Source organism: Cynocephalus volans, chromosome 1 (assembly GCF_027409185.1).
Source record: "Cynocephalus volans isolate mCynVol1 chromosome 1, mCynVol1.pri, whole genome shotgun sequence".
Taxonomy (NCBI): Eukaryota; Metazoa; Chordata; class Mammalia; order Dermoptera; family Cynocephalidae; genus Cynocephalus; species Cynocephalus volans.
The window spans coordinates 7585535-7607917 of NC_084460.1; the positions used below are offsets into that span (position 1 = coordinate 7585535).

A 22383-nucleotide genomic window follows, 5' to 3' on the forward strand; every position below is an offset into this window, starting at 1 on the left:
AATTCAGCTGATGAGAATTTTAGTGACACTGAAAATATCCCAAATAGAAAGAAATACTGTGCAAGTTACAGAAAATCTTCTCAGAGCCCAAACTTCCTTTTGAAAAAAGAATTATGCAGTTTCAATTTAAACTTTTTTCTGCATGGTTCTGAGAAATCTTTCAAACCAATGCTTTCAAAAAGCACAATCTTGTAAACAGTCTTCAGAAAAAAACTAGCACCACATAATATTTTTATAATATTTTTAGATGAAATGATATTAAGCCTATGGGTAAGTTGCAAGTATAGTACAAAGAACTTTTTTCTTGAACTGTTTGAGATTAAGTTTTCCACATGATGTTTCATTTCCTCCTAATACTTCAGTGTGAAGTTATTACTACCTAATCCTCAGAGTCCACTCAAGTTTCAGCAGTTGTCCCAATATTGTCCTTTATAGCAAAAGAATCCAGTTCAGGATCTCCTGTGGATCTACTTATAATAATCCCTTCGGTGTCTGTGAGTCTACAACAGTTCCTTGAACCTTTCTTTGATTTTCATGACCTTGACACTTTTGAAGATTACAAACCAGCTTATTTTAAAAAATCTTTTTATCATTATATTTTAATTGACACACAATAATTGTACATATTTATGGGATACAGAGTGATATTTTCTAACATTATAAGCTATTTAATGATCAAATCAGGGTAATTAGCATATTCATTACTGCAAACATTTATCGTTTCTTTGTGTTGAGAACACTTGAACTTTTCTCTTGTAGCCATTTGAAAATACACAATAAATATTGTGCCCTAGGACTACTATAGAACACTAGAATTTATTCTTCCTCTCTAGCTGTAAATTTGTATCTGTTAATCACCCTCACCCTATCTCCCCTACCCCCTCCTCTTCCCAGCCTCTAGTAACCACAATTCTACTCTCTACTTTGATGAGCTCAACTTTTTAAGCTCCCACATATGAATGAAAAGATGCAGTATTTATCTTTGTATGCCTGACTTATTTCACTTAACATAATGTCTTGCAGGCTTATCCATGTTGCAGTAATTGACAGGATTGCGTATTTTTTTTATGGCTGAATATTATTCCATTGTGTATATTATACAACATTTTCTGTATCCATTCACCTGTTGATTGAGACAGGCTGACTTCCTATCTTGGCTATTGTGAATAGTGCTGTAATAAACACTGGGGTGAAAATATCTTTTTGGTGTACTAATTTCCCCATTTTTTTTTTTTAAATAAATATCCTGTAATGAGATTGCTGGATCACATGGTAGTTCTATTTTTAGTTTTCTGAGAATCCTTCATACTGTTTTTTGTAATAGCTGTACTAATTTACATGCCCACCAACTATAGGAAGGAATTCCCTTTTCTCCATATCCTTGCCAGCATTTTTTTTGGACTTTCTGATAATAGCCATTCTAACTGAGAAGACATGATATCCCATTGTGGTTTTGATTCATGTTTCCATGATGCTTAGTGATGTTGAGCACTTTTTCATATACCTGTTGGCCATTTGAATGTCTTCTTTTGAGAAATGTCTATTTGGTTCATTTGCTCATTTTTTAAATACAGATTATTATTATTATTTGCTGTTGAGTAGTTTAAGTTTCTTGTATATTCTGGATATTAGTCCTTTGTTGGATGAATAGTTTGCAAATATTTTCTCCCACTCTACAGGTTGTCTCTTCACTCTGTTGATTGTTTCCTCTGCTGCGAGGAAGCTTTTTAGTTTGATGTAATCCCATTTGTCTGTTTTTGCTTTTGTTGCCTGTGTTTTCAATGTCTTAGCCAAAAGCCCAGACCAATGCCTTGAAACATTTCCCGTATGTTTTCTTTTAGTAGTTTCATGGTTTCTGTCTTACACATAAGTCTTTAATCCATTTTGAACTGATTTTTGTATGTGGTGAGAGATAGGGGTCTAGTTTTATTCTTCTGCATGTGGATATCCAGTTTCGTTAGCACCATTTATTGAAGAGGCTGTTCTTACCCTCACATATGTTATTGGTGCTTTTGTAGAAAATAATTTGGCTATAAATATGTGGATTTATTTTAGGTTTTCTATTCTTTCCCCTTGGTCTATGTGTCTAGTTTCATGCCAGTACCATGCTGTTTTGGTTACTATAGCTTTGTAGTATCTTTTGAAGTCAAGTTGTGTGATACCTACAGCTTTGTTTTTTTTGCTCAGGATTGCTTTGGGTATTTGCAGTCTTTTGTGTTTTCATATGTATTTTAGGATTGTTTTCTCTATTTCTGTGAAGAATGTCATTGGTATTTTGATAGGGATTGCATTGAATCTGTAGATTTCTTTGGGTAGTTTGATTATTTTGACAATATTAATTCTTCCAATCCATGAACATGGGGGTGTCTTTCCATTTTTTGGTGTCCTCTTTAATTTCTTTCATGGGTGTTTTGTACTTTTCATTGTAGAGCTCTTTTACCTCCTTGGTTAAATTTATTCCTAGGTTTTTTTTTTTTTTTTTCTTTTGTCTAGCTATTGTAAATGGGATTGCTTTCTTGCTTTCTTTTTCAGGTAGTTTATTGTTGGTGTATAGAAATGCTACTGATTTTTGTATGTTGATTTTGTATCCTGCAACTTTTCTGAATTAATTTACCAGTTCTAAGAGTTTCTTGGTGGAGTCTTTAGGTTTTTCTGTATATAAGATCCAGGCCACCTGTTTTGTAGAATGTTCCTCAATTTGGGTCAGTGAGATGTTTTCTCATGAATAGGTTCAGGTTATACATCTTTGACAGGAATATGACAGTAGAGATGCTGTGTTCTTTTCTTTTTGTCTTACCAGATGGCACACAAATTCAATTTTCCCATTACTGATGATGTCACTGCTATTGTGAAGGTACATGTTTACCCCTTTGCAATTAATATTTATGCTAATTACATTATTTGTGATTACAATATAATAGTACATATACAATATTATAAATAATTAATAATATGCATTTTGTGGAAAAGTACTTTGAAACTGTGTAAATATCCTATTCTTCATCAAACTTTTAATTTATTCAGTTATTTAGTTTTATTGGTATGGACTATGATTTCCTGTTTTATTTAATGGGTTACAATGTTACTATCATCATTTATTTTGATGCTCAAGTTCTTCCAGACTTGGCCAGTTGGAGTACCTTCAAGCTGGCTTCTGTGTCTTTTTGATACATCACTCCTTGAGCATTTCCTTACTTTCTGGCAGAACAAGATGTCCTAGGCTCATCTTGTACTTTTTCTACCCTTACCCTGGAAACCGCCATTTCTCTAAGCAACTCTGGTTCTTTTTATTACAGAATGGTAATTAGAAGCCAAGGTCTGGGTACTAGATGTGCTATTGGGGTGTCACTGCTCCAAGCGCTCTCAGTGGACCAAATTAAAGAATATATGCATGTACATGCAAGTTTACCACTGTACTTATTTTTCTAGATAGAAAATATCTATCTAGATGTATACATGCTGAAAATGATGGATTCACAATGGTACCTCCAATTCCAATTCAACACTACAGGGTTCATTCTTCCTTTCCTTACTTGCAACTCCCTTCTATGACAGTTTCAAACCTGGCTCCAATTATCCTTAATATTTATTTGATCATCCCCTTCTGTGCGACCAATTTCTCATCTTCACCAGCATCCTCGCCTACAGGGACATCCTCCTGACCCTGCCTAGGCTCCAACACCATACATTGCACTGCTCTGACAACACAGAAGCCATCCTCAGATCACTTGGTCTCTGATGCTGAGGCCAGGCTGCTCCCAAACCTGACAAGGGCAGACTCTTCACTCCATTTAGGTTTGGACGCCCATGCCGGGCAGCCCTCCTGTGGGGACCCCCTCCTTATCCTGCTTGGCATCCAACACCCTGCCCTGGGCCACTGTGGGACTCTACTATGTGGACGCCTTCTTTGCTAACCCAGTGTTGGGGTGGTTTGCTTTCAGAAAGGATGAGCACTTGTGTGGAGATTTCATCTGCTTTCCTGCACAAATTCTAGCAGCTGGAATCTGAGGCCCCTGGAGGATAACCCTTCTGCTTCCCTCACCCCCATGAGTCCACATCCATGAAATACATCTCTAAAGAGGTAGAAAGCTTTTCATCTGTGCATGCTGTAGGTCCTTCTCATATCTTACAGACAGCCCCCAACTTAACAGGATTCGACTTATGATTTTTTGACTTAGGATAGGTTTATGGGGACATAACCCTACTGTAAACCGAGGAAGTCCTAATTACATCGATCTCTTATTTTATATGAAGGGGTGAAATTAAACTTAGAGGTGGTGGCAGTGGTGGTGGTGGCGGTGAAGATGGAAAGTTCTGGAGTCAGACCCCTTTTAGAATCTTGGCTCCACCACTTGCAATCTGGTGACTTTAGGCAGGTCACTTTAACCTCTTTGAAATTTAATATTCTCGCCTATAAGACTGGGCTTAAAAATAGAGCCTACAACAAGATGCTGTTGTATAGGTTTAATTAGGATTAGAGCTTAATGGAAAGCCTGGCAAGTAGCAGGACCCAGTAAATGTTATGTCTAAAAGTCAGACCCTGCCAGTATGAAGTCTAACGAGAAGTAACCGGTTCACTTTCTTTCCCTGCTGCTCCACCGTTCACCACGTGGGTCTGTTCTGCCGGCTCCGCAGAGCAGTGGAACAATAGGAGAAAAACTTTATACCTAAGTACCGAATTTCATCTAATCTACAAGCCATCGATTTCAAGATACGAGATTTGAGAAATTACAGTACATCATGAAGAAAGCAAGCAAGCAAGAAAATGCTGTCATATATTCAACGAAAAGCCAAACGGCCGCAAGACGCATCCTAGTGGCAGGGACCTTAAAAGGTCAAATGCAAAGAAGTGTGTTTTCTTGGAATCGGCAGCAAACGGCCTACATGGAAAACACAGCGCGCTCCTTTGCATGCCACGATGCACGACGCAGATGCTCCGGCTCGGGACGCGCCCCCGGGGTCCACCTGTGAGCGCGGGAGCCGCGGTCCCGGGCGGAGGCGCGGCCCGGCGCTGAGTTTCACTTTCTATTCGGTAGGGAAACGAAAGCCGGGGGCCGGGCGGGGGGCGGGGCCGGCGCGGGGCCGGCGAGAGCGGGCGCGGCGCGGACGGGCAGGCTCTGTGTCCCCGCCGCGTCCTCAGCCCGCGCGCCGGACGCCGGGGTCCAGCGTAGCCGTGGAGGCTGGACCACTGCGGGCACTCGAGGCAAGGTTGGTGCTAATTTCCAAGTTTTCTTTCCAGGAAAGCCGCCCACCGGGGTACTTGAAGAATTCATTCGAGCTCCGCAGATCGTGCTAGTGACTTGTATTCGTTCCATGCATCTGTAGAGCCAGGGTTTTTATTTTCCAAGGTGATAATATTTATTTGAACATTTTGCATGACTTTGCGTTTAATTAAAAAGAGAAATTACAGAAGCGTCGCAAGCTTGTGAAAAAAATTCAAGCAGTGCGGAAAAACGTGCCTCTCAGTCCTCAACTCAGTATCGTTTTTGCTTATACCTTTTAAGAATTTTTTCTGTGTACGGGTCTTGAAAACTGTTTTGTAGCTTGCTTTAGCCACTTAAGAGTATATCATGGACATCTTTCTATGGCAAGTCACATAGCCATGTCAAGGGCATATTTTTTTAACTGATGCGGAAAGTACAAAAAAATTATTATTTAAGCAGTGCATGGATATTTAGGTTGTTTCCAGTTTTTACTAGATGATACAGCAATGAATTTCATTTTATGTATACATGCTTGCAAATACACCAATATATTTGTAGGAAATTCCTGGAAGTGGTGTAGCTGATCAGTGGGCATACATATTGAGAAATTTAAAAAATATCTTCAAACTGTGCAAATCAAAGTATTTCAGTCTTAATTCCTCTCCCCCTCCCCTTTCCTGAAAGGGAAGCTAAATTTAGACCTTTAAACATAAAACTCCTTCTAAGACCCCTGGAAATCTGGATTCAGAGTGTTCAAGCACTGAGGTAGTTACACTTTAAAATCGTTCCAGAAAACAAGGCAAATATTTAAAAATATTTAAGAGCATTTCATTTGAAGTTTTAATTTTGCTATTGTATTGTACAGAGTGAGGAGGAAAGTCAAATCTAAATATCTAGGTTATCTAATGTGTTCAAACTCCATCTTGATTTATGGAGTGCTATCAGAGAACTGAAAAAAAAAGTCCTTTTTTGTTTCTTTTTTGCTGTTAAAAATGTGTTGCACAGTTTTGACAATTTTACATAGCCCTTTCTGTAACGTCTTTTTTTGGGGGGGGGTTCCCTATTATTTTGAGTTTCACTTGGAATGTTCTTTTTTCCCCCTTTTCTCCCACTCTTTTTTCTCCCCCTCCCTTTTCCCCCAAGGGGTGTTATAGAAACCAGAATTCCTCTCCCCTAAGGAGTGTCACAGAAGCTAGAATTCCTCTTCCCCAAAGCAAGCCATAAAACCTAGGAAGATCTGTCACTGCCCCCACCCCATTCCCCTGAAGGTCCTCATGTGACAAGGACCCATCCTTATAACCTGGAGTAAGAGGGAAGGGGAATGTCTTCAGGTACACAGAAAGAATCTGAACAGACATCACCTGGAGTATTCTAATCTCTGTGTCTAGTATATTATACTGTTACTCAAGAAATGCAAAATAATATGAACAAATCATTAAGAATGAATGAGCTCTAAGTTTGTTGCTACCGTGGGTTAGGTTTGGAGGACAGTGAGACAGCTTAAATCATGTTCATTTTGTTCCTCTTAGGACATTTAAAGTTGGAGTCAGTTTTCCTCTAGCAAGTCTAGTTGTCAGTGAGGATCTAGTTAGAGACCCAGACCATCCCAGGTTTTTTGCATCACGCCCTTGGCTCTTTCCGTGTTTCTCTAAAGACCCTGGTTGATTCTGACTACTATGGTGGTGGGCCTATGCCATTTGCTTCCATATTCACATCTCCACCTCATGTTAAGGATAAAAATTTCAGGAAGAGTGGGAGCTGAGTTAGTTTAGTGCTTTGGGACCACTTTTTTTGGTTAGGGGTTGAGTTTGGATATTCTGGTGAGTGCTTGCCCCACATGCTCAGTTCAGCCGCATCCTCTTCCCATCCTCCTTAGATCTTTAAGTTTCACTTTCCTCCTCTTTGTGGCCCCATCTCCCTCCCTGCCTCTCCGCTGAGATCTGCCCTCAAAGGTTGCTGTTGTGCCTTTGTGACCTGGCCTGCCAGCCTGCCCAAATGCTGTATATTCCACTGGGTTTTTTTTGCTGTATTTCCCAAGTATTTGCGAGGTCTTGGCAGGATGGTGGACAATGTCTCTGGAAAACTCAGGCTGGCCTGTTTCTACTCTGTTTCTACTCCGTTTCTACTCAGTGACGATCTCAGAATCCTATTTCTCACTGATGGCCTTGTCTACTGTCATCATTTCTCTTTTGGCTTAACTCTTCCAGACTGAGCCTCTGAAGAGGAACACTGCTTTATACCTATTGAAAATGAATATTTACTAGGAAAAAGAGGTTGCTTGTTATCTGAGCCATTTAACATGAATTCAATAATATATACCACTTATATTTAGTTGTTTCCCAACTTCAGATGTTCTGCTTTCCTTTACATTTTGTAACAAAATTAAGAAAAAAATTCTAACACTTCATTGATTTTTTTTTTGATATTGGGATAGAAGCACTATTGCCAACAAAGGCTTTCATAAAAGATATTAAATCTACCTGTAAATTAATTATTGCTTATTTTAAAATTGCATTTTAATTAGAGGAAATTTGGAAATTAAGAGAAATATCAAGAAAAAGGTAAAAATGATTTGTCATCCCACCAATGAGAGTTACTCTTTAATGACATTTTTGGTACATTTCTTCCCAGTCTTTTCTCTCTCTTGCCCTCTACCTTTATATGGCTATATTTATGTTTTATAAAGTTATTTTGTACCATATAATTTCTTTTTTATTCAATTAAATATCATTTCCCCAGTCTTTATTGAACAGTGTAAAATGATTTTATGTCACCATAGTATTCCATTTTATAAATGTGTCATAATTTATTTAATCCTTATTGCATTTTCATTTTTTTTGGCCATCATAAATAGTGCTGCAGCTGTTGAATTTGAAAGGACACTTTTTTGGGGCAGCTGACAACAACCAAAATATTCCCTTTAAAAAAATCATTTAGTGTTTTAAAAAAAATCATGTTATTTTTAATTGACAAATCTTAATTACATTACATTCATGATATATGCTTATTGTTAAAAAGAAAAACCTCAGATAAATTAGATTTAACAGAGTTTAATTGAACAGAAAAATGATTCATGAGCCGAATAGCACTGAGGACCAAAAGTGGTCCAAAGAGCTCTACTCTACAAGTGGCCAGGAAATTTTAACAGTCAGAAAATGGAAAAATCCTGAGAAATATCCTGATTGGTTACAGTTTTGCCTTTGTCTTATTTGGGCATATTTTGGCAGTTTGCAGCTTGTGATGGCTGAGAACTCTGCTGCTACTATTGGCTCAGAATTGGCTAGGATATGTTCCTGCTCTTACTTTAGGTTGCAGTTTGTTTGCATATTAAGGTAGGTTACAGTACCCTTCCTACCAGGCAGCTTTAGGCCAAATTTAATTTAACCAGAAAATGGGGTGTGATTAAATCAAGCTAGTTAACATATCTGTCACCTCACTTACTAGACATTTTTTGTAGTGATACATTTGAAATTTACTGTCTTAGTTATTTTGAAATATATAATACATTGTTATTGACTAGAGTCACCTTGCTGTACAGTAGATCTCAAGGCTTATTCCTCCTTTCTAGCTGAAACTTTGTATACTTTGAACAGTAGATTCCCTTGCTCTCCCACACTCCTAGCCTCTTGGAACCATCCTTCTACTCTCTACTTCTATGAATTCAACTTTTTTGAGATTTCCCCATGTAAGTGAGATCCTGTGGCATTTACAAATTTTCTGTGCCTGGCTTATTTCACTTACCATAACATTCTCTAGATTTATCCATGTTGTCCCAAAATGACAGAAGTTTGTTCTTTTTTTAGGAGCTGGCCAGTAAAGGGACCCAAACCCTTAGTGTTATTACACCACACTCTAACCAAGTAAGCTAATTGGCAAGCCTAGAATTTATCTCTTTTTTTAAGGCTGAATATTATTCCGTTGTGTATATGCACCACATTTTCTTTATCCATTCATCCATTGATGGACACTTAGGTTGATTCTATACCGCGGCTATTGTAAATAATGCTGCAGTGAATGCAGGAGTGCAGGTATCCCTTTGGCTTACTGATTTCAATTCCTTTGGATATATTCCCAGAAGTGTGATTACTGGATCATATAGTAGTTCTATTTTTAGTTTTCTGAGAAAGCTTCATACCATTTTCCATAGTGGTATACTAATTTACACTCTCAACAACAGTATACAAGTGTTCTCTTTTCTCTGCATCCTTGCCAGCACTTGTTATCTTTCGTTTTTTTGGTAAAAGCTATTCTAAGAGGTGTGAGATGATCTCTCATTGTGGTTTTAATTTGCATTCCCCTAAAGACTGGTGATGCTGAGCATTTCTTCATGAACCCATTGGACATTTGTATGTCTTCTTTTGGGAAATGCCTGTTCATTTCCTTTGCCCATTTTTTAATTGGGTTATTTGGGGTTTTTTTTGCTATTAAGTTCCTTATATATTTTGGATATTAGCCCCTTATCATGTGTATGTTAGTGAATATTTTGTCCCATGCTGTGAGTTGTCTCTTCACTTTAATTGTTGCCTTTGCTGTGCAAAACCTTTTTAGTTGATGCCATCCCATTGTCTATTTTTGCTTTTGTTGCTTGTGCTTTTGGTGTCATATCCAAAAATTCATTGCCTAGAAAAATGTCATGGAGCTTTTCCCTTACGTTTTCTTATAGTTCTATAGTTTCAGTTCTTATGTTTAAGATATTAATCCATTTTGAGTTGATTTTTGGGCCTAGTGTAAGGTAAGTGTCTAATTTCGTTTTCTGCATGTGGAAAGCTAGTTTTCCTAGAACCATTTATTGAATAGATTGTTCTTTCTCTATTGTGTGTTTGTGGCACCTTTATCAAAAGTGACTGTAAACGTGTAGATTTATTTATGGGCTTTCTATTGTGTTCCATTGGTCAATGAGTATGTTTTTATGCCAGTACCATACTGTTTTGATTACAATTGCTTTATAATATATTTTGAAGTCTGGAAGTGTGGTTCCTCCAGCTTTGTTCTTTTTGCCTAAGATAGTTTTGGCTATTTGTGATCTTTTGTGTTCTATACAAATTTAAGGATTATTTTTTCTATTTCTGTTAAAATTGACATTGAAATTTTGACAAGGATTGCATTGAATCTGTAGATCACTTTGGGTAGTAAGAACATTTTGACAGTATTAATCCATGAACATGGGATATCCTTCCATTTATTTGTGTTTCCTTCAGTTGCTTTCATTAGTGTTTTACAGTTTTCAGTATACAAGGTTGTCACCTCCTTAGTCAAGTTTACACCTAGGTCTTTAATATTTTTTGTTGCTATAGTAAATGGGATTTTTCCTTAACTTCCTTTTTGGATAGCCCATTATTAGTGTATAAAAATGCTACTGATTTTGTATGTTGGTTTTGTAACACAACAGTATTATTCTCATCTGTGGACAGTTGTCAGATGGATCTCTGTGCTAGGAAGTGGAGCTGGATTATTCCTACCCTACCCTCTAGCTGGTGTCACTCTCCTGTCTAGTGTTAACTAATTGGAGGAACAAAAAGTTCTTTAAAAGAATGGACATTTTGGGCCACCCCGTGGTGCACTCGGGAGAGTGCAGCGCTTGGGAGCGCAGCAGCGCTCCTGCCGCAGGTTCGGATCCTATATAGGAGTGGCCAATGCGCTCACTGGCTGAGTGTGGTGCGGGCGACACCACGCCAAGGGTTGCGATCCCCTTACCGGTCACAAAAAGACAAAAAAAAAAAAAAAAAAAGAATGGACATTTTTATGTATGGTACTAGAATGATTTTACCCCATCCTCCTAACTGCCATATTTTTTATTGATATTTCATTTTACTTTATTTGTCAAACACATGACTAAAATAAGTAGGCCATAAAAATGAATTTTGGTAAACAATTTGCTACATAGATCTTTGTGTATATGTCCGATTATTTCCTTAAGATAGAGTTCTAGAAGTCCTAGAAGTAGAATCAGTGTTAGTATTCTTTCAGCTACAAATTATGGGAACTAATTTAGAAAACAGGGGAGAAGGGTCTGATGGGCAGGTAGCTTGAAGAATGGTGAATCCAGGACTTAAGCTGGTGGCCTCAGGATTCCGTCTCTATCTTTCTCGGTCTCATGGCTCTGTTTCCTTTCATTTGCTTATTTCTTTGGCTAGCAAGTTTTATTATTATTGTGGTAGAAAAAATGGTCTGATCTATGTTCTTCCATCTTAAAACCCCATCTAAGAAGGGGCTGATTATGAATGGCCCACCCTGGGCCACATGCTCATTGCTGAAAGTGCCACTAGGGACACTAGGAGGCCAGCCCTGGCTCATGTGACCACTTCTTGAGCCAGGGAGTGTGTGTGGGTGGTTGGGGTGAGCCCCACCACCCAATCCTAGTGGTCTGAAAATGGAGGAGGTTTTTCTTTTTTATTATCCCCATACTGGCCAGCTGAAAAAAAAAAAAAATTAAAATATTTTAACAATACATCATATGTTAAGTTTAAATGTATCTCCTTATAAATGCCCCAGTTGGTGAAAATAGCCAAAATATTTTCTAAAAATGCTACAGGCTTAAATGTGATACAATTGTTATTTATAGTACTGCTCGTAGCCTTTAAAGTGTTTTTAGTTATAAAACTGATCTTATCCTACATTGTATTTTACTTTGAAACTGATTCTCCCCTGAAAGTTTTGATTCATGTTTTAAGCTCGCTTTAAAAAAAATTTTAATTTATCAATGTACAATATAGTTGATTTGTGTCCCTTTACCAATTCCTCCTTTTCCTCCCTCCGTCCCTCCCCTCCCTCCATCAATATCATATCTGTTCACTTGTCTTAACAAAATCAAGGACTTTTTGTGATCGTTGTGTCTTCTTTCCCCATCCCCCATTCGTTTGTATATTTACTTATTTTTATTAGCTTCCACGAATAAGTGAGAACATGAGGTATTTCTCTATCTGTGCCTGGCTTATTTCACTTAGTATAATTTCTCTAAGTCCATCCATGTTGCTGTGAGTGGTAGTGTTTCATTTTTTTTTTAATAGCAGAGTAGTGTTCCATTATGTAGATATACCACATTTTCCTTATCCACTCATGCAACAATGGGTATTTAGGCTGGTTCCAACTCTTGGCTATTGTAAATAGAGCTGCAATAAACATGGCCGTACAGGTATCTCTTCCACATGATGATTTCTGTTCCTTTGGATAGATACCCAGTAAAAGTGAGTCTGCTATCAAAAGGAGGGGTGCTGGGCCAGCAGAAATGACAGCTTTCCACTATGATTGTTTTCTACTGACGTGGTACACACTGCCACATTGGCATCTGGGCTGGCTGTGGCAGCATTCACTTCCAGTGGCAGTGTGTGAGATGCCTGGGCACTGGGCTTAATGTGAAAGGCTGACTGCTGCTGGCTAGACCTGCACCAAGAGATTTTTATCTTCTTTATCTACAAAGGAAGCAACATTAGGTTTTCACTAATAAATTCCTTAAATGGAAATAAAACAACCAGGAAATCATGCACCTTTAGGGAGACTAACACTGAAAAGGGTTTTCATGAAACTGATTGAGGGTAAGTGTTCAGCATTAAAACCTACGTGACACTGGTCAAACTTTAGCAGCCAGAACTTCTTCAGTACTTGTTGTGTAAGCAGCTTCCCGAACTTTAATGTAACTTCCAATTCAGTATGTCTCCAGAGAGGTTGGATATGATGCCTTTTTAATAAACTACCAGGTAATGCTGATGTTGCTGGTTCAAGGACTGGCCTTTTTAGTAGCAAGGTGTTAGACCGGTGGTTCCCAATCTTTTAGCAAAACAAAACAAATTCAGGACCCCACTCTTCTCAAGATAATAATAGTACTTTCAGTATCCATTAATTGAGAAAACACACTGCATGAAAATTACTGCATGTTCAGACAAGCTTTTATATAAACATGAGTTTTTATAGTCATGATAACATCTGTCTGCTTTTTGGCACCTTTTGATGGAATACTAACGGGCTGAGTGTTAAATCCATATTTAGTCATAGTTGAGGCTATCTGCCTCTCACCTTCCCTTAAATGCACACCAGTTTCAGCATCTTCACCGGAATTGAAGGAGAGGAAGATATCTACAGCAGGCAGCACGCGAGAAATATATTTGTTGGATTCTTGAGACAACTTTCAGTTTGGTTACTTCTTCAGCAGGTTCCAGTGAATAAGCTGCAGGTACTAAGGTTTGCAGACTACAGTATGAAGGCATTTTGCTCGCATGGTCTTTTAAGCATATGATGTCTGCTGTTCTGTAGTGTTTGAGCATCTTGTGTTAAGGACCTGACAAGGCAACTCCAGAATCTCTTTGGTGTCATGTGGTGTGCTCTTGACTGATGGAATAACTATGAAACTGGCCCGCTGTCTTTCTCTGTTGGCCAGGATTTCTGTTGCAATTTGCTCTGCTATCATTACTTCCTGAACACATATTTGAAGAATATGAACAAAACATTGTATATAGGAGGCTATATAACTTGTGGGTCCCATGGCAAAATAAGAACATGGGGCCCCTTGTTCAAAAAATTTTGAGAATTTCAAATTGGGAATAAGATGTGAACAATTCAAAAAATAAGATTTTTTTTTTCTCGAAAGACTTATGGCTGAGTTGAAATTAAATAACTAAAATTTAAATACAATGTTTAAAGATTATTTAGTTTAATATTATGAATGCTGGTATACCAAACAGTATTACAAAACAGAATTGATAGAATCTTGACTGTTATTTTCCCTGAATTATTTAAAAAATTTAATATATAATTGTTAATCCCAAAAGGATATGATATTTTTCATAAAAAATTTAGCTAATTAATTTTCTCTTTAATATGTATTAATTTTTAACATTTCTTTAAAAAAAGTTTTTAAATAATAGTTTTATATATAGAATTAGTGATTTAAACAATTCATTATGGCAGCATCTTACTTTTTCAGCAAAAAATTATGCTTTCATACCTCAAAATAAAAAGTATATGAGATTTTTTTTTACCCCAAGTTATTTGTAGAATATTTGCAACTGGATATTTAGGTTTCAATCCAAATGACATCCCGTTTTGTTATGCTGATTAGATATGCTGGTAACCAAAATGATTACTTGATCCTGTACAAGGGCAGGGACACTAGAAATGACATTGAAATGGGCATTTGGCTGTTTGACCTTTCAAAGGCTGAGGTCCGAGCTAAAGGCAAGTAGCAGGTCATGGCTGGATAGGGATGTCGAAACCACACTTTGGGGATTTCATGCTTTTTATGAAAAAGTTAAGTCTTCATACAGTGTTTAGAATGTATTTGGATACAGTGCCACTTTCAATAGGTGGCCTTGTCCTAGATGGGAACGATCAATCCATCCATGCACCTTACGGTTTTCATATCGTTTTGTATTGTGTGTTGTTTAAGGTATGCTCATCTTTACTTGCTGCACTGCTTGGCAGTCTTTCTTCAGCTCACTTCTGCCTGGGTATGCCTCACGTATTCCACTAGGTGGCAGTGCCTGCTTGCTCAAACTTGGCTCAGCTTCTGCTCTTCTCCACTAGAAGACACTGCAGCACTGGCTTTGTGAAGACTCTTCTGCCTTTAAGGACTCCCATCACAGTCAGTCAAAACTGAGTGTTGTTGGGTGATAATCTGAAGTGATTTGTAATTCAGATCTATTATCCACTGTGCTGGCTCTGCTTAACCGTTTGAGCTATGCGTGTGCTCCGTGCAGTGAGACGATGATCCCCTCAGGCCTGTGTTAGACCACGTCTGTTTTGTTCAGACCGATCAGCCTTGACTCCAAGTTCCAATTTATTAATTAACTAGTTAATAATAAAATAAACACTTAGGAAACTCCTTCATCCCAAACTAGAATATTGCTAGTAATGATACGCTTTCCATCTGTGTCATCCTCCTGCCTTCGCCTCAGAGGTAATTGCCTGAAATTTGTGATTTTCATTATCTATTTAAAAGCTTTATCACACACCCATATTGATGCACGAATGACATAATGTTCCATTGCTTTGAGTTTGAGCCTATAAGAAGAAATCACATTATATATTGTCTTCTGAGAATTTCTTTTCTGAGTCAATGTTTCGTTGCTAAGATCCAGCATGCTGTGACATGTGCTATAGCTCGCTCATGTACACCGATGGATGACTGAGTAATATGCTCCTGTGACTGTGTTACAGCTTAGGTAGCTATTCTTCTGTCGATTGATTGACTGGTTGGGTTGTTTCCATGTTTTTCCTGTTACAAACAGTGTTGCTATGAACATTTTTATATATTTCTCCAGGACAGGTGTAAGAATTTCTCTTAGAATTTTTTGGGTTGAAGCTGAGTCAGTGTTTAGCTCTATAAGATGATGCCGAATTATTTTTCAAATGATTGTACCATTTTATACCCCTATTCAAGTGGTATATAAATGATCCTGTTTATCCACATCCCCTCCAACACTTGGTTCATTCAGAGTTCTTTTCTTTAATTGACACATAATTTTACATATTTATGGGGTACAGTTTGTTTTGATACATGTATACATTGTGTAATAATCAAATCTGGGTATTTGGCATATCCATCAGTTCAAACATTTATCATTTACTTATGGCGAGACCATTCAAAATCCTCTCTTCTGGCTATTTTGAAATATACAATGCAATATTGTTAGCCATAGTCACCCTACTGTGCAGTAGAATACCAGAACTTTTTTCTCCTATCTGTTAACTTTGTACTTATTATCTCTCCCTATCCCCCGGCCATGTCCTACCCTCTCCCAAGCCTCTGGTAACCACTATTCCTGTTTCTACTTTTATGAGCTCAACTTCTTTAGATTTTGTATTTGAGTGAGATCACATGGTATTTGTCTTTCTGTGCCTGGCTTATTTTCATTTAACATACAGGATTACCCATATTGCCACAAATGATAAGATTTCATTCTTTTTATTTGAATAGTATAGTATTCAAATAGTATAGTATAGTATAGCTGAATATTATTTCATTGTTCATATATACCACATCTTCTTTATTCGTTCGTCTGTTGGTAGACACTTAGGTTGATTCCATACTGCTGCAATAAACATGGGAGTGCAGGTGTCTCTTTGACATTACTGGTTTCCATTCCCTTGGATAAATACCCAATAGTGAGTTGCTGGATCATATGTGATGGTTTGGATGTGTTGTCCCCTCCAAAACTCATGTGGAAATTTGATCTCCAATGTGGTAGTGTTGGAAACTGATTGAGTCAAGGATGGGGATCCCTCATGAATGGATTAATGCTCTCCCTGGGGGCGGGGGGATTAATGAGTGAGTTCCTGCTCTATTGGTTCCTGCGAGAGCTGATTGTTTAAAGGACCCTGGCACCTCCTCTTGCTTCCTCTCTCTTGCTTCCTCTCACCATGTGATCTGCTTGTACCCGCCGGCCGCCTGCCACTTTTCTGCCATGAGTAGAAACAGCCTGAGGCCCGTGCCAGATGCAATTGTCCCATAATCGTAAGCCAAATAAACCTCTTTCTTTTATAAATTACCCAGTCTCAGGTATTTCTGTTATAGCAACACAAAACGGACTAATACAATATGGTAGTTTTATTTTTAGTTTTAAAGAATCTCCATACTGTTTTTCATACTGGCTGTACTAATTTACATTCCAGCCAGGAGTGTGTAAGTGTTCCCCTTTCTCCACATTCACTCCAATATTTATTTTTTGTCTTTTTGATAATAGCCATTCAAATTGGAGTGAGCTGATATCTCCTTGAGGTTTTGATTTGCATTTCCCTGATGATTGATGATGATGTATATCTAAAAAATGTATGTGTTAGCCATTTCTATGTCTTTTGAAAAATTTCTATTCAGGTCTTTTGTACATTTTAAATTGGGTTGTTATTATTATTATTATTTTGCCATTGGGTTGAGTTTCTTATGTATTTTATGTATTTGCCCCTTGTCAGAGATATAGTTTGGAAATATTTCCTCTCACTCTGTAAGTTGTTTTGTCACTCTGTTCAATGTTTTCTTTGCTGTGCAGAAGCCTTTTAGTTTCATATAATCCCATTTATCTATTTTTGCTTTTGTTGCCCGTGTTTTTGACATCTTATCAAAAAATCCTTGGTGAGGTAAATGTCATGAAGCATTTCCTCTATGTTTTCTTCTAGTAGTTTCATAGTTTTGGGTCTTGCATTTAAGTATAATCTATTTTGAATTGATTTTTGTATATGGTGAGAGATAGGGGTCTAGCTTCATTCTTCTGCATGGTGGCTATCCAGTTTACCTGGCATCATTTACTGAAGTGAGCGTTCTTTCCCCACCATGTGTTCTCACTGCCTTTGTTGAAAATCAGTTGGCTGTAAGTGTGTGGATTTATTTCTGTGTCCTCTATTCTGTTCCATTGGTCTTATGCCAGTACCATGCTGTTTTGGTTACTATAGCTTTGTAGTATAATTTGAAGTCAGGTAGTGTGATGCTTCCAGTTTCATTCTTTCTGCTTAGTATTGTTTTGGCTATTCAGGGTCTTTTGTGGTTTCATGTGAATTTTAGGATTGTTTTTTGTATTTTTGTGAAGAATGTCATTGGAATTTTGATAGGGCTTGCATTGATTCTGTAGATTGCTTTGGGTAGTATGGTCATTTTAACTATATTGATTTTGACAATCCATAGTGTGGGATAATGTTCCATTTATTTATGTCCTCTTCAGTTTCTTTCATCAATTTTGTATAGTTTTAATTGTAGATATTTTCCATCTCCATGTTTAAATTTATTCTTAGTTATCTTATTTTTTTTGTAGCTATTTTAAATGGGATTGCCTTCATGATTTCTTTTTCATAGTTTGCTATTGGCATGTAGAAATGCTACTGTTTTCTTGTATGTTGATTTTCTATCCTGCAGCTTTACTATATTCATTTATTAGTTCTAACAGTTTTTGGTGGATTCCTTAGAGTTTTCTGTATATAAGATTACATTGTCTGCACACAGGGACATATTGAATTCTTTTTTTCCTATTTGAATGCCCTTTATTTCTTTCTCTTGCCTAATTACTCTGACTAGGACTTCCAGTACTATGTTGAATAAAAGCGGTGAACATGGGCACATTTGTGTTGTTTCTGATCTTCAAGGAAAAGCTTTCAACTTCCCCTGTTTAGTAAGATGTTGGCTGTGGTTTTGTTTATATATGGCCTTCATTGTGTTGGAGTGTGTTTCTTCTATACCTAATTTGTTGAGAGTTTTTATGATGAAGTGTTGTTAAATTTTATCAAATTATTTTTCTGCATCTGTTGAAATGATCATATGGCATTTGTCTTGCATTCTGTTAATATGATGTGTTATTCATTTATTATTTATTTATTGATCTGCATGTGTTGAATCAAACTTGCATCCCTGGTATGGTTCCCACTTGATCATGGTAAATGATCTTTTTAATGTGCTATTGAATTTGGTTTACTAGTATTTATTGAGGATTTTGCATCTGTGTTCATCAGGGTTATTGACCTGTAGATTTTTGTGGTGGTTGTGTCCTTGTCTGATTTGGTGTTGGGGTAATGTTGGCTTCACTGAGTGAGTTTGGAAAAATCCTCTGCATTTCTTGCAGGAATTTTTTGGAATAGTTAGTTTGAATTTATATTAGTTCTTCTTCAAATGTTTGGTAGAATTCAGCAATAAAGCCATCAGGTCCTGTTCTTTTATTTGATGGGAGACTTAATTGCTTATTCAATCTCATTACACATTATTGGTCTGTTCAGGTTTTCTATTTATTCATGATTCAAATTTGGTAGGTTACATGTGTCCAGGGACAATTGATTTTCTCCTTTCCTATTTGGATGCCTTTTATTTTTTCTCTTGCCTGATTGCTCTGTCTAGGACTTTCAATACTATGTTGACTAAGAGAGGTGAAAATGGGCCTCCTTGTTCCAAATCTTAGAGGAAAAGGTTTCAACTTTTCCCTGTTCACTATGTTAGTTGTGAGTTTGTCACACATGATTCTTATATTGATGAGTTATGTTTCTTTTATGTACTTAATTTATTGAGTTTTTTAAAAACATGAATGGATGACAAATTTTATCACATGCTTTTTCTGCATTTATTGAGAGGATTATATGGGTTTTGTACTTCATTCTGTTGACATGATGCATCACATCTATTGATTTGCATATGTTGAACCATCTTTGCATTCCTGTGGTAAGTCCCACTTGATCATGGTGTATAATTTTTGTATGTGCTGTTGGATTTGGTTTGCTAGTATTTTGTTGAGAATTTTGGCATCTATGTTCATCATAAATATCAAGTTGTAGTTTTCTTTGTTGTGTTCTTGTGGTTTTAGTATAAGGGCAATGCTGTCCTAGTAGAATGAGTTTGGAAGAATTCCCTTTCCTTTATTTTTGGAGTAGTTTTAGAAGAAGTGTGTAGTTCCTTAATAGTTATGTAGAATTCCTCAGTGAGGCCATGCATGAAAGTCCTGGGCTTTTCTTTGTTGGGAGACTTTTCATTACTGATTAAATATTTTTAGACGTTATTGGTAATACTGATTTGCTATTTATATTTCTTGCTGGTTCAATCTTGGTGTGTTGTATTTGTTCAGGAGTTTATTCATTTTCTCTAGGTTTTCCAGTTTGTTGGCATATAGTTGTTCATGATTGTCATAATGATCCTTTATATTCCTGTGGTGTTAGTTGTAATGTCTCCTTCTTTGTTACTGATTTTATTTGGGTCTTCTTTTTTCTTAGTTAGTATAGCTAATAATTTATCAATTTTATTTATCAAAAAGCAAGCTTTTCATTTTGTTGATTTTTGTATTTTTTAGTCTCAATTTTGTTTATTTCTGCTCTGATTTTTATTATGTCTTTCCTTTGTTTAATTCTTTGTTTAATTTTTTCTTGCTTTTTTAGTTCTTTTGGGTGCATCATTAGGTTGTTTATTTGTAATCTTTCTGGTTTTTTGATATAAACATTTATTGCTATAAACTTCCCTCTGAGAATGTTTTTTGCTATATGCCATAGGTTTTGGTATTTTTTTTTTTCATTTGCTTCATGAAATTTAAAAACTTTTCTCTTAATTTCTTCATTGACCTTTTGGTTATTCAGAAGCATGTCGTTTAATTTCCATGTATTTGTGCAGTTTTAAAAGTTTTTTCTATTATTTATTTCTAGTTTATTCCATCGTGGTCAGAATAGATACTTAATATAACTTCAATTTTTAAAAAATTGTTGAGACTTATTTTGTGGCCTAACATATTGCCCATCCTGGAGAATGTTGCATGTGCTGATGAAAAGAATGTATATTCTGCAGCTGTTGGATGGAATGTTCTGTAAATGTCAGTTAGATCTATTTGGTGTATAGTGCATTTGAAATACAATATTTCTGTGTTGATTTTCTGTCTAGGCAATTTGTACAGTGTTGAGAGGGGAGTGTCTAAGTTTTCAACTATTATTTTATTGGACTCTGTCTCTCCCTTTAGATCTAACAATTTTCAAAAAAATATATCTTGGTGTTACAGTGTTGGGTGTATATCTATTTACTATTGTTGTATCTTCTTGCCTAATGCATCCCTTTATCATTATATAGTGACCTTCTTTGGCTCTTTTTACAGTTTTTGACTTAAAGCCTGTTTTTTTCTGACGTAAGTATAGCTGTTGCATTCTTTTCTTTCATCTTGAAGAAAAATTTCTTTTAAGACAATTCTGTTAGCAATGAATTTTCTCAGCTTCATTGGTCTGAAAAATCTTTATCTTTTCTTCATTTCTGAGCTACAGCTTTGCTGGATACAGCAATTTTGGTTGTGAGTTGTTTTTTCTTCAGTACTTTGTGTATATCATCCAACTCTCTCCTAGCCTGTAAGCTTTCTGCTGAGAAGTCTGCTATTAGATGTATTGGGACTCCTGTATATGTTATTTGCTTCTTTTCTCTTGCTGTTTTTAGGATTTTCTCTTTGTCATTGATCTTTGACAATTTGATTATAATATATCATGGAGTAGTCCTATTTGGATTGAATCTTATCTGAGACCTTAGACCTTCCTGTACCTGGGTATTTATATCTTTCTGCAGGTTTGGAAAGTTTTCTATTATTTCTTTAAGTGATCTTTCTACCCCTTTCTTATTTCCTACTTTCTCTTGAACACCAATGACCTGTAATTTGCTCCTCACTGTAATTACATACATTCGTCATTTTAAAATTTTTTCTTCATTTTTTCATTCTTTTTTCTCTTCTGAGTGTATATTTTCAGTTAACCTGTTAGAGTTCACAGATTCTCTCCTCTGCATGATCAATTCCCTCTGTAGATGCTCTCTATTGCATTTTTATTTCATTCATTGTATTTTCAGCTCCAGGATTTCTGTTTAATTTTGAAATTATTTCAATCTCTCTGTTAAATTTCTCTGATAATTTTCTTAATAGTTTCTGTGTATCTTGTGAAATTCACTGAGCTTCCTTAAAACAGCTATTTTGAATTCTTTGTCAGGCTATCTTTCCATCTCCATCTCTTTAGGGTCAGTCACTGGCACTTTTTCTGTTTAGTGATGTCACATTTCCCTGATGGATCTTGATCCTTGTTTCTGTGCATCTATGTTTGTGCATTGGTGTGAGTGCTTAATCTGATCTGTGTAGTCTGGCTTTGTTTGGGAGCTTCCTTCAGCAGTAAGATTGTACAGAGAATATGGACGGGCTGACTGGTGAGGACCGTAATTTCATAACTGCTTCAGCCATTGTGGTGCTAGGGGATGCCCTAAGTCCAGGACAACTGTGGCTGAAAGCTTTGGCTGCTGAGGCTGACAGCTGGGTTGCACATGAAGCCCATGGCTGTTGAGACCAGTGCAGCACTGGAGTGTGCCCAAGGCTTATAGCTGCATGGCCTGCCTCCTTTTGATGTTTATTCAGGGCCTGAGGCCACTGCAGTCAGCTAGTGGTGATGTGAGCTGGATATTGAGTCTTTCTTACTGAGGCTGTTCTTGTGTGGCACCAGGGCAGTGGGGAGTTTCTGCTTGTGGGCACTGGTTTAGCATCAGGAGCCATTGGGTTCTGCCTGGTGCTGAGTTTCAAGGCAAAGTCCTACACTTACTTCCCTCTCATTTCTTCAGGCAAATGGTGTCTCTCTCTGGGCTGTGTTGTCTGGGATTTTGAGAAGGGTGCCATGGGCAATCCCATAGCCTCTGAGGCTGTGACATTGAGTCACAGCTGAAGCCTGCTGATGCAAGACCAGTGCAGCACTGGGTTGTACCTAAGACTTGTGAGTGCTACAGTCT

At 37.1% G+C, this 22383-nt stretch overlaps 1 protein-coding gene across 2 annotated transcripts in view; it reads left to right on the forward strand.

The window, feature by feature from the left end:
• Positions 1–5105: 5105 nt before the first annotated feature.
• The window catches only part of USP18 (ubiquitin specific peptidase 18), a 54642-nt gene continuing 37364 nt past the window's right edge, over positions 5106–22383 (forward strand). For both annotated transcript variants that reach the window (XM_063112320.1, XM_063112329.1), the window contains exon 1: positions 5106–5208. The gene's annotated coding sequence lies outside the window, so the exon portion shown is untranslated. The remainder of the gene's footprint in view (positions 5209–22383) is intronic.